Raw genomic sequence first — 14,451 nt, forward strand, 5'->3', positions numbered from 1 at the left:
AAACTTTCTGTTTTCCCACAATGTTTTTGAATTTTTTTTTGCTTGTTTTCTGAAATCACTAATACATTTTGGGGTTTGTTTTTTTTTTCCAGTTTGAATTTTTTCCAGTTTGAAGCCTTTTATTGCTCTTTGGTATGGATCTTCTGTTGCTTTTTATTTTCTTCAGGATTATTGTTTTGACTATCTCATCCCACAGCCTTTTGATCATAGCTGGTGGTATCTAATATCTTCATTCTCATTCTGGAATGGGAGGAGACTCATAAAGGACATCCAAAGACAATATGCAGATTGCTGCCTGCAGGGCCCAAACGCTGTGTTCTGGGACAATGGATCAGTTACATCACTATCTGATCAGTATAAAAATCCAATGTTTGCCAATATCCTTGCCTAATTGCCATCATCTGTCATGCTTTTCATTACCGAGTATGGTTCTGTTGTGCTGAGACAGAATTTTCTCCCCTCTACCTTGGCCGAGTGGTTGGAGAAAATACATAAAAAATACAAGTACCTTGTTGCTTTTTCCTTCCTTTGTATTATATCACTAAAGAGTTATACTTCGAGTACAGTATTATGTCTTATCTCTCATTTGTCCCATTTTTTTCTAGTTGCTGAGTTTTCATTTATTTTTACTTTAATTTTTGAGAGTGAGCACGAGTGGGGGAGGGGCAGAGGTGGGGAGGGAGAGAGAATCTTAAGCAGGCTGCACGCCTAGCATGGAGCCCAGTGCGGGGCTCAATCTCACAACCCTGGGATCATGACTGAACTGAAATCAATGGTGAGATGCTCAACCGATTGAGCCACCCAGGAGCCCCTCACTGAATTTTTCTGTAGTCACTGAGGACGTGTACGTAAAAATCATGAATTGAGTGGACAGGACAGAGAAGAGGTGCCTGAAGGGAATGACAACGGCAGCACTGTATCTCCCACGACATAGTGGAATTTTTCTGATTGACATAGATGTTGTTGTTTTAAACGGGGACAGCTAGTGAGGCAGTGATAATGTAAATTTATACATACTTCTTGGGAGAAAGCCTTTTAAAATTTCTAGCAATGTTGTGGATGATCCACTAGAACACTAAGACCCAAGACAGCAATGAAAGAACCTATGTATTTAGTGGGGATTCCTCACAAGAATGATTCTGAGACCGTGTTTTGAGTGCTACTAGGAAAGTTTATGTGTGCGCATGTGTGTGCCTGTGTGTTTTCCATGATCTTATGGGAGCCAGTTCTGGTTCCAGCAACAGAAAATACAATGTGTATTACTCTTCATATAACTAAAAAGTCTAAAGTTAGTTAGAGTGCAAGTATCGTAGCTAACTTCAATGCTCAATTACTATCATTGTGACTCAGCCCCTCTCTACCGTGCTGGCGCTTTCTCAAACTAGGTAGGAGCCCCCGGCAATTCCTGGTATCTTCTCAGGATAGCAAGATGATTGCACGAGCTCAGATTTCAGAGTGACTGTGGCTTAAGTGGATGTAAAATAGAGCCTCTTTTTCCAGCAGTTCTTATCAAAGCCCTGAGTTTCCCGCCGAGACACCTTGAACCTGTGTTCCCATCGTTGTGTTCCCATCACATCTCTATGGCTAGAGAAGTGATTAGCATCAATGTGAATCACCTGCTCTAGTTCAAACTGGTCTTCCACTTAAGCCTTGACCCAAACAGAGCAGGGACCCGCAAACCAACCTGTAGAACTGTTTCTGAAAGAACAGAAGGAACATGATGGGGAAGCAGTGAGCAAAAGTTCGCTGCTATGTTTCAGTGGGAAGTTGTGAGAGGCCCTGAGGGGCTGCTGTAGAAGCCAGAGCACCTGTTAACACCTGCCTCAAGCAGGAGACTGCCGGCAGGTTGAGCCTGTGAACAAAACAGGGCTTTGAACCAGGAAACGTGGGGGTGTGCAGAACTTCTCAGTTGGAATCTGAAAGTATAACAAATTTTCAGTTAAATTTAGCTATTTCTCTAGTTTGGCTCACATATTAATCATTGTTGTGGACTTAGTGCCATGTAAGTAACAGAATGCAAAGTAATTAAGAAATGCCTCCATATAGGAAAAATAGAACCCAGTAATGAATTATTAGTAATATAATTATGCCCTTTGCTTATCTGTGGCTGGTTTTTATTTTTGGGGTCCTGATCTTAATTTCTCAGTGACTTTCAGGCATGAGTACCCACATGTCCTATGCACACTGCACGATGTATCTCAGTAGAACTCTACCCTGGACCTGTCCTGTTCCTGACTTCCCCTTTCAGTAAATGCTGCCGGATCAATGAGTAAGGCAGCTGAGAAACCCAGTCTTCCTGGGAGTCCTCCTGTACCTTCACTTGCCATCAGGTTATTAGTTCACCCTGATCGTTTCTCACCTTCTTCTTCATGTTTTGTTGCCCTGTCGCCCACCAGCCTTCTCCCGGGAGTGCCAGGATAGTATTTGTAAATCAGAAAATCTGATATCATAATTACCATGCTTAAACTGCTTCAATAACTCCCCATCACATGTAAGATAAAATCCACAATCCTTATCGCGAGCTGCGTGACTTTCCATCATTTTCTCTTGTACCTATTTGTCCGTCAGACAACTCACTCTTTCTCCTCATGTATCATCATATTTTGGGCATAGAGAAATAATTTCTGCCTAGAAGTTCACACCTCCCCCTTTCTTTTGTTACAGCCTCTCGAACACAACGCAGATTTGGGTTCATTTGTCTTTCTGCTCCTCTTACCCTTCTGCTCATTTGCTATTAAAGCTGCTATTGAAAATTGTTTCATAAATTTGTGTCGATCAGAAAAGAAATGAAATGTAAATAACACCAGACCAGTAACTTAAAGAGACATCAAAAAAAATACATAACAAGTAACTGAAGATAGCGCATCAAAATGTTAGAATTGCAACCTTTCTGGTGTTTTCTTGGCCTTGGTTTCATGGATTCCAGATAGCTCCTGCAGCAACACTTTCACATCAGCACCCAAGACAGAAGAAGCAGCGAGAGAAGGGCATCTGAGATATCTGCCGACATTCCATCAGCTGAAACTGAGTCACGCGCCCGCACTTAGCCTAATAATTGTCCAAGGAGAACGGTATTACTACAACTGGCTTATGGTTTAGGCCGAGCATCACCTCCTAGGTGATAGGAAAAGTCTGTCCTCCCTGAGATCACTGTAATTCTGCCTGTACCTGAATACTTTGGGTTTCTGTTGGCAGGGGCGGACACGGGTGAGAATGCTGTTGGTTAGACACCAGAGAGTGGTTGTGCCACGTCTAGCTCTGCTAATGCTGTAAGCTTCTTGAAGGAGGGCTTTTTTTTTTCCTGTTTGTTTCTTGTTCATCTGTGTATCTTTAGTAACTAGAATCAGTGCCTAGCTATGATACACACTTGGTAAATATTTACCGAAATGAATGAAATAAAATTATAACGGCAGAGATATGTACGTGGATAAAGGTGTTTTTCACCGAAGGTGAGGTAGTCGCAAGGTGAGTGTATTTGGTAAGGCACAATAGGGTAACCCAGCCCTGTTTATTGTATTATTGTAGGAAATAATGATTGGATTTTAGCAATAGTGTTTATCTGTGGTGATGAAGGCATGATAGTTAAATATATTTAAAGACAAAGAATTAAGGGTTTAGCTAATTGACATTATTGACTAATTAATTCTACTTTCTAATATATGACTTCTCAAATTATACAATACCTCAGATTTGATTAAATACAATAAAGAAATGCAAAATAATAGCGGCTTAAACGAAATCGAAGTTCATTTCTCTGTCATTAAAAAGAAAAAGGTCTGGAAGTTCGAAGTCCAAGAAGTTTTCAGAGATCTAGCTTCTTCCAGTTCTCTGTTGTACCAATTCTTGGGTGTAACTCTCATCTTATGACCTAGGATATCTACTGGGACCTGGGTCTTCCTCGTCCAGGTACAGGTGAGAGAGAAAGGGTGGGCTGAAAATGGCACGTCCCTGCTCTTAATGTAGCCCATACATCCTAATGCTTTTTATTGTCAACAATTTGGGCAGTACAGAGTCTAGCAATACACTTTCCTCTGTTTCTAAAATTATTTTGTCTAATGTTGATTCATCGACATTTTATAAAAATGCTTTTCAGAGGACATTTTGAATTAATTTATTCTTCTAGGTTTTATGAAATAGCAAAGACAGAGATGTTTATATGGAGAAATATATGCTTATCTAAAAATACAGATATTTTGAACAGTTGATTATACTCTTTTTGCTGTGTCCACTTTCATAAAAAGAATTGCTTTCTTAAACAGGAAGATATTTTTCTTTGAATTTTGATTGAAACTACATTTATGTACCTTAAAAATACAATATATTTAAGAAACTGCTCAAAAATGGACTTTCTTAGAAAATCAAATTATTAAGTAGTGGTTAACTTGGAACTCCATTTTATAGTCTAAAAACCCAAAATATTTGATTTATGATACAGCATAAGATGTGCTGGAAATTTTAGACTTATTAAATTACCTTAGTGCACATCATTTTTAATTTTTAGACTGGTCAATGTGGAGATTCCAGTTAGGAACTTTGGTCAAACTTTCAGGAGGTGAGGATTCATTAAAAAGAACTTACTGGGTATGATAACTGTGATACAAAGGAGCATATCATCCAGAGACAGTTCTTCTCTTAGGTTTTTGTTTTTTTGTTTAAGGATACACAGAATGTTATCAGCATTCATCACCCCCACCAAGGATAACCACTATCCTGACCTCTTGCAGAATAGGTTAATATTGTCTGTTTTTGTGCTTTATGTAAATGAAATAATAGGATAATGTATTATCTTTGTGTCTAGCTTCTTTCAGTCAACATTGTTTGTGAGATTCATTTGTATAGGTTACATGGAATTGTTATCCATTCATTCTCATTACTGTAAACCATTCCATTGTATGAATATATCCCAGTTATTTACCCATTCTGCTGTTAGTATAGATCTGAGAAGTTTCCACTCTGGTGCTGCTATAGAAGTGCTCTGAACATTACAATACATGTCTTTGGTGAGCATAAATACCCATAATACCCATTGCTGTTGGCTAATGAGCGGGAGTGAAATGCTGGGTCATATGGTGTATTTGTGTTCAGCTTTAGAGGATCCTGCCAATGAGTTGTCCAAATTGTTTGTTTCAATTTACATTCCCATGAGTAGTATATGAGTTTCAATTACTCTGCATTCTTGCCAACCTGTGGTATTGTGCATTGTAGCCCTTGTGTTGGAAATGTAGCAGTATCTCATTGTGGTTTTAATTTGCAATAATAATGGACAGCTTTTCATATGTTCGTAGTTTTGTTTTTGTGATGATGGAGTTCTTTTGTCTTTTGTCCAAGTCTTATGTCCATTTTTCTGTTGGCTTACCAGTCTTTTTTCTTTTTTTGTAGATTGGTTTTTTGTTGAATATATGTATATTTTCTCCTACTCTGTGGCTTGATTTTCACTTTTATTGATGTCTGGTGAATATGTTTGTAATGTTATTTTATTTAAAAAAATTTTTAATGTTTATTTTTGAGAGAGACAGCGTGCGAGCAGAGGGAGGGCAGAGAGAGAAAGGGAGACTCAGAATCTGAAGCAGGCTCCAGGCTCTGAGCTGTCAGCACAGAGCCTGACGCGGGGCTCAAACTCACCATTAGTGAGATCATGACCTGAGCTGAAGTTGGACGCTTAACTGACTGAGCCACCCAGGTGCCCCCATAAGTTTGTGATTTTAATGTAATATGTCAATTGTTTTCCTTTGTGGTTTTGTGCTTTTTGGGTGTGTCTTGTTTAGTAAATCTTTTTCTACTCCAAAGACTATATATTCTTATTAGTTTTCTTGGAAAGCTTTATTGTTCTACTTTACATATTTAGATTTCCAGTCTCTCTGGTATTGGTGCTTTTTTCCTGGTATTCTATAAGATTGGGGTGAAGATTTCTTTGTATTTTTCTCTAAGGGTATTCAGTTGACCCACAAGTAGTTATTTAAAGGTCTGTTCTTTGCTCACCATACAGCATTATCACCTTCATCATAAATCAGTTAACAGCCCATGAAGGGGTTTATTCTAGATTCATTGTGTTCCATTAGTGGGTTTTTGTATCTTTATATCAGTACTACACTGTCTTAATTATCGTAGCTTTATAAGAAGTAATGATAGCTGATAGTGTAAACTTTCAGCTTTGTCACCTTCAAGACTGCCTTGACTATTCTTGGCCATTGACACATCCATCTAAATTTTAGGTTAACTTGTTAATTACACTGTATTAAATCTGTAGATTAATTTTGAGGCAGTTTACATCTTCACAATATTAAATCTTAATATCCATTAACACGTGTCTCTACTCTTTTGTTTAGGATTTTTACACTTAGTTTAGGAGAGAGATTGCCCTATAATTCCCTCTCAAAGTCTTCTCCAGGTTTTGGCAGGGCGTAAAGAATTGATGTGATTCCTTTCACTGTACCTCTCAAAATTTGTGTAAAAGTTTTTCTTTAAACATTTGCAAAAATGGACCAGTGAAACCATTTGGGCCTGGGAGATTGTCTGTGGGAGAGTTTTAATTGTAGCCTTATATTAATGCCACTTAGATTTCTCATTCTTTCTTCAACTTTGGTAACTTGTGGTTTTTTTTGAGGAATTAGTCCATTCATCCAAGTTATCTGTTATATTCCTGCAAATGTGTTAATACATTCTCTTATTCTTTTTTGATTGTCAGTAGTTCCAATAGTGATGTCTTTTTTTTTATTCCTGTTATTTATATTTGTACTTTTTCTGTTTGTTTTTTTTTTTAAGTCTTCTAAAAGTTCACCTAAAGGAACCAGCATTTGGTTTAGTTGATTGTTTTCTATTATATGTTTGTAAATATAAATGTGCTTTCTCTTTTCAGAATTATTTCCTTTTTCTGCATTTTTAAAGATTTATTTTGCTTTCTTCTGACTTTCTGAGATAGAAAATTAAATCCTTCTTTTTTATTTTCTGTTAGAAAAACGTAAATCGATAACCCTCTACCTCCAAGCATTGCTTGAGCTGTAACCCCCAATTTCTATTTGTTGTGGCTTTGCCATCTAGTACTAAGTTTTTTCTAACTTCCATTTTTACTTATTCTTTGAATCAAGGATTATTTAGAAGCACACTGTTTAATTACCAGACAGTTGTGGATTTTCTAGTTATCTTTCTTTTATTGATCTCAGACTTCATTCCAACTGGAAAATACACTCAAAGAATTCCAATATTTTGGAAATTGGTCAGCTTTTCCTCATAGCTCAGCACACTGTTTCTTTTTGTTATTACCCCATGTTCGCTAGAAAAGAATGTGAACTCTATCACTGTTAGATACAGTATTTTATCTATATATGTCTTTTGGCCAATTTTATTAAATATGGTCAGATCTTTTACACTTCTACAGAATTTTCTCTATTTCATCAGATATTGAGATTTATTACTCAAAGCTTGCCATTATGATGATGGATCTGTATCTGTATCCTTTAATTCCATTATTCTTGCTTTTTATGTTTGAGAGTCCTGTAGTTTGAGTGCAGACAGTTTTAGGACTGTTCTGTCATTTGGTCGAATCTACCCCTTTATTCTTAAGTAATGTCCCTCTGTCCCTCTACTACTGTATCTTGCCTTAAAATTTATTTTCTCTTTTATTTATGTAACTATAATAGCTGTCTTTTGGTTAATCTAGCATATAATTTTCTGTTTTTGACTTTGAACCATTCTATATTCCCTTCTAATAAAGTATGACTCTTGTGAAGAGTATATGGTTGAGTTTTTTTTTTTTACACAGTGTGCCAATTTTACTCGTAAATTTAATCCACTCTGATTTAATGTGTGAAGGGCGCCCAGGTGGCTCAGTCGATTAAGCTGATCTTCTTTCTCAAAAATAAACATTAAAAAAAAAAAAAAAAACTAATGTATAACTGTTAAAATTTGATTTACATGTACAATCAAACCTTTTGTTCTCTGGTCCACAAATTTTTTATTATATTTTCCTTTGATTCACTTAATAGTATGTATATTATTCTTTTTGTGGTTAGACCAGAGATTCTAAGACGTAACTTTGACTTGTTACAGTTTAATAGAAAGGATTAATTTTACCTCTTCATTGATCCTAACTCCATTTAACTTGCTCTCACCTTTTGTGTTACTGTTTTCATAGAATTTAGTGCTATAAATGTTTTAAATTTCAGAAGACATTACAGTTATTGTCTTGTGTAGTTAGTATCTGTTTCTATTCAACCATATATTTCCTCTTTCTGATGATCTTTGTTCTCTCTAACATTTTCATCTTTCTGCCTGGGTTCATTTTCCTCCTGCCTGAAGAACTCTCTTTAATGTTTCCTAGGTAGGGCTGGCTGACAATAAATTTCGTAGTTTTTGCATTATGAAAATATCATAATTTTTGCCTTCATGTTTATTTTCACTGGGTGTAGCATTCTAGGTGTGTGGTTATTTTTTTCTGCTAACTTTAAAAATGTTATTCCATTGTCTTTTGACTCTATTATTTCAGTTGATCTTTGACAACATTCTGACCATATATTAAAGATTTTTTTCTTTGGCTGTGGTTTTCAGCGTCCTACTGGCATGCCTAGATAAAGTTGTACTTTCGCTTATCCTGCTTGGGATTTGGTGAGCTCTAGGAACTTGATATTTTTAAATCAGTTTTGGAAATTTCTCACTCTTTTTCTCTTTAAATAGCTTTTTTTTAAATGTTCATATTAGAGAGCTAGGAAGGGGCAGAGAAAGAGGGAGACACAGACTCTGAAGCAGGCTCCAGGCTCTGAGCTGTCAGCACAGAGCCCGACACGGGACTCGAACCCACAAACCTCAAGATCATGACCTGAGTGAAAGTCGGATGCTTAACTGACTGAGCCACCCAGGCGCCCCTAAATATTTGTTGTTATGTTTCCTCCCCCTTAAAGACTCCCATTACATCTGTATTTAGCTTTTCACCATACCGTTTCTACTTCTTAGATTCTATTTCTCTCTCTCTTTTCCCTCTGCATTAGTTTTGTTGTATGCAAGTCATTTTTACTCCGTGGCGCCAATCCGGACTTCTGCTGTACCTAGTCTGCCAATGAACTCATCTGTTGAGATCTGAGTTTCAGATACTGTTTTTTTCAGTTTGAGTAGCCATCTTATATTTACTTTGTATATATTCTATCCTCTGGTAAAAATACATAGCCTTTCGTCTCTTTTGTTTGTGACCACACATTAAACATATCACGCGACTGAAACTAAGGAGAAGACGACTGCAGATGTTATCCCTGTTACTAACTAGAATCACCAAACACTGGAGTGTTGTCAGCAGTACCAATTTGTTGTGGTTCAAGGCTGAGCTTTGAAATTGTTTTGAAATTTGAGCTTTCGGATGGCTCTTTGGATGTGGCTGTTTAATACTTTGAAGGTCTGGTCAAAGCCTGAAATGCTCAGGTGGGAACTTCGGCAGACTCTTCGGGCACGTGGGGGTGTGCTCGTGGAGACCTGCGCACGGCCACATTCCCGGGATAGCAGGGATTAAGGAGGTAGGGGTCCCTCAGGGATGTGACTTTGATGGCAGTCGTCAGATAACCTGTTGGTGTTCCTCTGGACCCCCAAGCACAGGTCCTGATCCAGCCCAGCCCAGTCCCTTTCAGCCTGTAAAGGGAGACTTCGGTGTTTCCTCACTTCTTGTGGGATCATTCTTTGTCTCCTTCCTCATCTGCTTGTCCCTGGCACTGCTTCTAAAAAGACTTGGGGATTAAAGAAGTCTTAGTGCTGGATCCCAGGGACAGAGACTGAAGTTAATGTGTTCCGAGATACCGTGGCTGGAAGTGGTAAGTGAGGCAGGAAGCTCTAGGAGATGAAGAGTCCAAGTGAAATTAGAAGATATAATCCAATTCTACAATATTTTTATGTGGACAAGTTCATTTCGGAGTTTTTCCCCCCTTTTAATTTTGTTAGTATTGGAAAGCACTGCTGTGAGTTCTTAGTGTATAATTTTTAAAATTTAGATTATATGTCTGACAGCAGAAATGTGCAGTTTAGTGTTTTGTACTGGCAAAATGTGCTTATTAGCATAATTAGCATAAAAGAAACATCGTAAACTTTCAGGAAATCCCCCTCCTGGCTCCTTCCTGTCACTACTACTGTCTCCCCGAAGAAAACTCTCTCATAACTCCTCGTAGCATCGATTGGCTTTGCTTGTGTTCCAGCTTTTTCTAAAGGGACTCAGGCAGTATGTTTGACCTTCCGTTGTCCTTACATTGTAGGGTGTATCCATTGTGTCATGTATAATGCATTTTACTTATTGTCTAGTACCCCAGTGTATCACTGTCTTACAGTTTTACCTCTCAGACTGGGGAAATCTGGTTCCTGGGGACACTTCTGTGTCTCCCCCTCCCCGACCGCACCCTGGCGGCCAAACCGCTGTGCATCCATGGTGGGTGTTGAGCAGGAGCGAACTGCTTCGCGCCCCCTCAAACAGTGGCAGATCCGTGCTTTGTTTTGGGGCACCCCAGCACACACAGCTTTTGCTGCCTCCCTTCCCCCTTCTGGGGGAAACACCTCCTTCCTGGGGCTGGGAAGGGGGATTCTCTGTGCCTTCCTGGAGGCAGATAAGATTTGCGTTTTCTCTCCCTGCAGTGTCCCCGGAGTGAGGGTGTTTGTTCCCTCATTTCTAGTAGCTGAAGGATTTGTTTCATGCGAGAGCAGGATTCAGGGATACACCATGTTTCATGCCTGTCACCTGTCTACAGCCCCAAGCTTCCTGCAAGTCTGAGCCACCAGGGGGACGGTCCTGATTTGCCCCATCTTTCTCCTAAGCACCCAGCTGAGGCCAGTGGAAAAGTTCTTAGAAATGAGTACAAACTCAGCTTGCATCTGGGACCTCTGTTTGTTTGTTTGTTTAATGTTTGTTTATTTTGAGAGAGAGAGCAGGGGAGGCTCAGAAAGAGAGGATCCCAAGCAGGCCCCTAGCTCCCAGCACCAAGCCTGATGCAGGGCTCGAACTCATGAACTGTGAGATCGTGACCTGAGCCGAAATCAAGAGTCAGATACTTAACTGACTGAGCCACCCAGACACCCCATGAAACCTCTATTTTTTTTTAAAAAACTGATGCACTGTCTCTCTCAAAAATAAACATTAAAATTTTTTTTTAAAAAAGGGTGCCTGGGTGACTCAGTCGGTTAAGCGTCCTACTTTGGCTCAGGTCATGATACTGCAGTCCGTGAGTTCAAGCCCCACATCGGGCTCTGTGCTGATGGCCCAGAGCCTGGAGCCTGCCTTGGATTCTGTATCTCCTTCTCTCCTTGCCCCTCCCCCTCTGGTGCTCTGTCTCTCTCTCAAAAATAAACATTAAAAAAATTTAAACTGATGCTGTAGTTCACATTGGCCTTTAGGAATTAATTACCATTTTATCAGATTTTTTTTTTTCTTACCTGCTTTTGTGGCAGTCATCTCTTTTTCCCATGCCTTGTCAAAAGTGGAACCATTAGTATGTCCTTTCTCTTCGGAGAGGGGCTTGTTATTCTTTGCACTTTTCTTGCCTGCTTTCTAGCCTGACAATTTAATGTCCTCTTCCTCCAGAGAATACACACTTTTGCTTTTGGAGAGAAGTAGGGTAGGGATGATCAACTTTGTGTGATTATGGAATGAGTTTATTTGAAGCTGAGCCTCACTCTTTGTAGGGGGTGGGCTAGTTCCACTTCATTCTTAGTCTTCAGAGGTAGACCCAGGCAGTTGTTGCTGAAGGAACACCGTTATTAGATCACTTTTTCCCTTGGCAGCATCTGAACTCCAGGTTTGCTCTTCAGGCCGTGTGAGAGTACCAGAAGTTCCCCATAACTTCTTAGTAGTTTAGCCATTACTTTTATAGGCAAATCTTACTGGGGAAACAGTAGCGCTCCCTGCCCCTTCCCCACCAAAGAAAAAGTGCCTGGCAAGACCCCGTGGACTTCTCTTGGGGTTCCCCTTTTTAGTTTGGATTTTACATATTTTCATCCAGCTTTTCTAGTTGTCTTTGGTAGGAGCATTAGAGATAGGTGTATACACACACACACACAGACACACACACACACACACGCCTGTGTGTGTGTGTCTGTGTGTGTGTACATACGTATGTATATACACACTTGTCTGCCATGGCTGGGATTCAAGGCCTTATAAGTAACCATCTTTTAATCATATAGAATCATTCTAAAAAAATAAATATATAGAATCATTCTGTTTGGAGCTTACTGAATAAACTGTGTATCTGATCTCTAACTCAGACTTCCTCTTCACATTTTAAAAAATGTGTATTTACTTTTGAGGGAGAGAGTGAGAATAGGGGAAGGGCAGAGAGAGACGGAGAGAAAGAGAATCCCAAGCAGGCTCTGCACTGTCAACACCAAGCCCAGCCTGGGGCTCGAACTCAGGAACCATGAGATCGTGACCTGAGCCAAAACTGAGAGTTGAATGCTTAATAGACTGAGCCACCCAGGAGCCCCCTCTTGAGATTCTCAGGTAGAGTGTTGATCTAGTTGGGGTCGACAACTCCCCCAAATCATATGATACAATGCTTTTGTCATCTGCCTTCTGCTGATTCCTCACGGGGAGTGTCTGTGCATAGGAAGGGGAAGCAGACAGGTGATCCCAGGTCTCTGTCATTTGGTGCAGCACCTTCAGCATGAGGCTCGTGTGCACTTGCCAGCCACTGTCCTCTCCCCTAACCCACCTGCCATGATTCTAGACAGATACAGGCAGGCAAGAGAAGAATTGTGAATAGTGCCGTTTACTTTACACTTGACTCTGCTCTGTTTTGGTGAACAAGCAATGGCACGTGCTTCCTTGGTTCGTTAGGAGGTTCAAAATAATTACCGTTTCTGTCTTGTAAGATGGCAGACGGGGGCTCACTAAGAGAGTACAGGAACTGTGGTGCAGGTAGGTAAGAGGACATCACTTGGAGGGATGGACTTAGTGCAGAAGGAATCACCTGCAAACAGAATTTCAGAGGGTGAAGCCAGTATGTTGGTCTGAGGTAAAACTGGATGACAGAATTGAGACGTTCGATCAGAACAGCCATGATGGAGACCAAACTGTAGATAGGCACAACAGGTCACTTTACTCCCTTTAGGATTTTAAACAGGCACAAGGAAATGAAAACACTGTCAAGTTTAGACAGAGGAGGGCAGAAATGAACATTTCAGGACGTGGTACCAGAGTTTCGTGTGAAATCACAACCAGAGAACTGTAAGTCCTTTGATTTCTAGGCTAGGGACTGCTGACACATATCTTGATTTTAATCCCCATATTTATAGTAGGATGTTGATGCCTGCCACATAGGATCAGCTTCTCAGAATGAGAACAGAGCCCTACTTCATTTAGTTCAAATGGCTATATCCCTTAGTTGCTCCTAGAATTACAAAGCACTTCATACACGAGAGGCATAGCGAAGTGGAGACATTGCATGTGTATGGATGGATCACACAAGATGCCATTTTCTCATGGTTCCTAAAGGTTGAAAAAAATAACATGAGGTAATTCAGATTCCTTATATAAGTAATTATTTCTTGGTATATGTAGTTAATTTAAAAAAAGTCCTCGCGTTTAAAACTTTGCCAAGGACATAGATAGTCATAACTATGAATCTTGCTTATTTCGCACAGGCAGTAGACCCCGGTTTCCTAGTGTAAATCAGATGAGAGTATTGATTTGATTAATCTCCGTGGGCATGTGTCTCCCACAGGAGGTAATGTGTCAGTTAGTGATGCCACAAAAATACTTCCTACATGCCACTCCAAAACTCAGCAAAATACGACGTTAAACATTTATAACACTCACAAGTATGATCCTGGGGTTTATGACAGGTTTGGCTTGGCCGAGCGGGTGTGTGTGATTTGTCTGTGGCAGCCCTGCCCTCGTGTCTCTCCTCCTTCCTGGACCAGTAGGGTAGCCATGGAATGTTCTTGCGTTTAGGGCAGAGCCACAAAGGCATGAAGCAGGCCCTGTCTCCAAAGCTTGGAACCGGAGCACTCTGACTTCCGTGCATGTATCGCTGAGAAAAACTAGTCATGTGGCAAGTCCAGAGCCAACGGGCAGTGGCATACAGTCTGCCCATGGTGGGGTCATGGCAAAGATACAGAGAGGGATATGAAACAGAACCAGTACTCAAACCTCAGGTTACTTGTATGTTTGGACATGAATGCTTACAGTACGTTTCCTCACATTAGAAAAAATTTTACTTCATTCTCATTTTCTTTAGCATGATATTTAGTCTTTGATTATTATCATTTCCTTCCAGCACTAGTCATAGGAGGTACTAAGAATTTTCTGACTATGAATTAAGTTAAATTTGTGATTTTTTTTAATTTTTATTTTTAACGTTTATTTTTGAGACAGAGAGAGACAGAGCATGAACGGGGGATGGTCAGAGAGAGGGAGACACAGAATCTGAAACAGGCTCCAGGCTCTGAGCTGTCAGCACAGAGCCCGACACGGGGCTCGAACTCACGGACCAC

At 39.9% G+C, this 14,451-nt stretch overlaps 1 protein-coding gene across 4 annotated transcripts in view; it reads left to right on the forward strand.

The window, feature by feature from the left end:
* WDR17 (WD repeat domain 17) overlaps positions 1-14,451 on the forward strand; it is a 106,205-nt gene that overhangs the window by 8,963 nt on the left and 82,791 nt on the right. The gene's annotated exons all lie outside the window — the stretch shown is intronic.

The sequence above is a fragment of the Panthera pardus genome, unplaced genomic scaffold (assembly GCF_024362965.1).
Source record: "Panthera pardus isolate Hobbes unplaced genomic scaffold, ASM2436296v1 HiC_scaffold_13, whole genome shotgun sequence".
Lineage (NCBI taxonomy): Eukaryota > Metazoa > Chordata > Mammalia > Carnivora > Felidae > Panthera > Panthera pardus.